The sequence below is a fragment of the Dysidea avara genome, chromosome 3 (genome assembly GCF_963678975.1).
Source record: "Dysidea avara chromosome 3, odDysAvar1.4, whole genome shotgun sequence".
Lineage (NCBI taxonomy): Eukaryota > Metazoa > Porifera > Demospongiae > Dictyoceratida > Dysideidae > Dysidea > Dysidea avara.
Genome location: NC_089274.1, coordinates 25873188 through 25876835, shown reverse-complemented (window position 1 = coordinate 25876835; position 3648 = coordinate 25873188). Strand labels below are relative to the sequence as shown.

The 3648-nt window shown below is 40.2% G+C and overlaps 1 long non-coding RNA gene across 1 annotated transcript; it reads left to right on the top strand.

Annotated features, from left to right (window-relative positions):
* Positions 1-298: 298 nt before the first annotated feature.
* LOC136250489 (uncharacterized) lies at positions 299-1213 on the top strand. The gene is made up of 3 exons (XR_010698560.1): positions 299-1004; positions 1054-1104; positions 1176-1213. It is a non-coding gene; the product is annotated as an uncharacterized lncRNA (long non-coding RNA).
* Positions 1214-3648: the final 2435 nt, after the last annotated feature.

Here is a 3648-nt window from a genome sequence, read left to right as displayed (position 1 = left end):
GATATTTAGCTAAATGTCGTCGATGTTTAGTAAATATCGATGATATTTGGTTTAGATCTCAATTTTTGGGTTTTTGAGACAAATGGCACCCCATACAGAGGAATCATAGATACTACACCCGGAGGAATGAACAACATTATTTTTTATTTTTAAATTTTACAAAACAAACTATAACTACTGTAACGTGTAATGGTATTGTAAAGTAGGTGCACGTGATGACAGATTGAATGAATTAGAATCACTGAACATGCCGTGTCGGATACTGGCATCATAGATATACTAACCCCAGGTACGGGATTGGTTAGTATATCTATGCTGGCATAACGTTACATGGTGACGGGAGTACAAGTGCTCACGTTGTGGTACCGTGGCATTCTATCAGATTAGTAACGGTACCTGTTAAGGCCAGTCACGCGTTTTAATCGTCTCCGTCGTGTTGCTGTTCTCCCTACAGGGCACCAATTAGAACAAGTGAGTACACATGGCATCTGGTTATAGCCTTCCGCCCCCACCTCCGTTGGAGATCCATGGTACCAACGCCTCGGAGAAATGGAAGAAGTTCTACAGGGCATGGAGCAGCTACATTGTTGCAACTGAATTAAATAAGAAATCAGAAGCCGTACAAGTGACCACACTGCTAACAGTAATTGGCGAAGAGGCTCGAGAAGTGTTTGCTACCTTCACATGGGAAGCTGAGGGCGACGACACAAAGATTAGTATAGTGATAGATAAGTTTAAATCATATTATTATTTTATTATTATTATTAATTAGCAAAGCCCACCAGGGGCAACACGCTAATGTTCATTACAATTACACACAATACCAATCAGATTGTTCTTAAAAGTGTCAATGTCAATCTTGTCAATATCAGAGATAGGTAGTTGGTTCCATTGAATAATTGTTCGTGGTAAGAAAGAGTATTTGTAAACATCGATTCTTGTTGGTAAGTGAAATAGCTTGAGGGAGTGGTTGGAACGAGTATATGATACTGGAACTGATAGAGGTATACAACGATCAGGTATGACTATTAACCTTCTCAAAATTTTAAATAGCAAAATAAGTCGAGTCATTGTCCTTCTGTCTTGGAGACTAGGCCATTCAAGGTACAGTATGTCGGCATATCTATTATACTGTCGTGTTGTTGCTCACTAGATCTGAACCACGGTTTGTTTAGAACAAAACGAGCAGCCCGATGCTGGATCATTTCAAGTTTGTATATACTTGTATTGTGGTAGGGATCCCAGTTGGCTGAACAATACTCAATGGATGGTAGTAATAGTTGTTTGTATAGGTGGTCTTTAATTTCTATTGGTGCAGTGTGCAAGGTCCTTTTTAGGAAGCCAAGAAGTTGGTTAGCCTTGCTGCAAATATAGTTGATATGGGGGTTCCAGGATAATCTGTGATGAAGACGGATACCTAGATAGTTATGTTCCAATACTGTATTGAGTGGGATGTTGGACATTTTGTATGTAAAGCTACTTTTGTTGTGATGTAATGTTATTTGTAAAATGTTACATTTAGGAATATTGAACTCCATCAGCCAGTTGCTTGCCCATTTGGTTAAAGAATTTAGATCATTCTGCAGAATGTGATGGTCATTTGGTGTTGCTATAACTTTGTAGAGTAATATATCATCTGCAAACAGTCGTATTTCACTTTTGATGTATTGTGAGCCACGAAAGAACATACCGTTCGAACGTTACCGTTTCAACCTCAGAGCACAGGAGCCTGGGGAGTCGTACGACCAATATCGTACTGCACTGCGAATGCTGGCAGATAGCTATGGGATGCCATTTGTCTCAAAAACCCAAAAATTGAGGTCTAAACCAAATATCGTCGATATTTACTAAACATCGACGGCATTTGCTAAACATCGACGACATTTGCTAAACATCGATGACATTTACTAAGGGTTTTACTCTTTTCACCACCTTTCATAACCCTTACATAATATTAAGCTCAAAAGCATCCAGACTTCCTACTGTAGTTGTTGCTCTCTCTCTTCGACTTTAGGGCACGCATCTAGTAGTTGCCGCGAGTAGTCGACTTTAGGAGATGCGTCCAGTAGTTGCCGCGAGTAGTAGACTTTAGGGGAATCGTCCAGTAGTTGCCACGAGTAGTAGACTTTAGGGGAAGCGTCTAGTAGTGTTAGCGTTAGGGTTAGGGTTAGAGTTCAGCTTTGGTTTCTTCTTCACCTTTAGGGTTAGGTTCTTCTTACTATATACAGCTTATTTCATTAGTCACATTTATAAGATACAAAAGAAGGGAATCAAGGGAGCTAGCAGCGGTAGCATAATCGATAGCACACTGGACCATCACACTGGGATCCTGGGCTCGATCCCCCTTCAAGACTACACTTTTTTTTTCGCCTTTTGGTTCACCTTTTTTTGTCTAAGTTCTGTAGGGTTATGAAATAGGGTGAAAAGAGTGATACCCCATTTACTAAACATCGACGACATTTGCTAAACATCGGTGACATTTACTAAAATTAATATCGACGACATTTACTAAACATTGATGACATTTGCTAAACATCGACGATATTCAGCAACTCAGCTGCTTTCGCGTTTTAATTTTCTGCGGATCCTTTACTATAATATTATAGGCGCGTACAGTACTAATAATTTCTGATTAGCTGCTTGCGACTGTAGATGAATCATCTGTGGTACTACGTGACTCATTAGGCATTCGTACCTCCTTTAATGCTGCGCATCTATTAAGGTCAATGTTGCTGTGTTGGCGACGAGTTGGACTGAGAGGAAGGAACTCATCTGTGAGGATAAGAGGTATGGGGTTAGCCTCTAAAGCTGTAAATGTGACAGAAGGTACACTGCACATTTTTCGATTTTTAATGTTCCAATGACACTGAGAACTCAGTCTGGCAGAGGCAGACTCTCACGTGAACGAGGGTCTAGAGACTATAGTATACAAGATTTGTGCACAATGACAGCTACATACTTTAATTTGTGCATGCGTGGTGTATGTTGGGTTGCCTTGTGTGGCCAGACCAATTGGGTAGGGAGAAGAAGGGATCTAGTACAGTTCAAATCTTGGTTTATACTGGTCTTGACACTACCCATTTACATGTAGTGTTATTACGTGGCAATTTAAATTAGTTGTTTCATGGGCTTGACTGTCCCAGGTGAATAACCACCTAACATATTTTCAAAACCTAGCTCAAAAATGCACTATATGTATATGGCTGCAAATGAGTTGCTGTCTCATTGACAGTGGCGTAGCCAGACTTTTCGCCATGGGTGGGCAAGCCATTTCCCATGCAACACACGTACACATGCCCATCTTCATATGGACATCAATATAACATTTTTAAAATGCATTATGTATCATCCTACACTACTGTATGCAAGATGACTAATATCAACCTAATAGAAGCGAACGCCTAGCTAGCTATTGGCCTTCTAACATATCACATACATCTAGCTACATGTGTCTTAATGCCAGACCACAAAGATTCTTGAATTAAAGCACGAGGCGCTCTATCACGTGATGACTATGCTCTGCCACTACAGTTGTTAGCCTAGAAAAGTGGAAACAAAAAGAAAAGAATTGCTGACTGAACAAGTACTCCATACCGTTTCAACTGAGCAGTATCCACACGGATAGATGGGTGCTAATTTCACAAATAC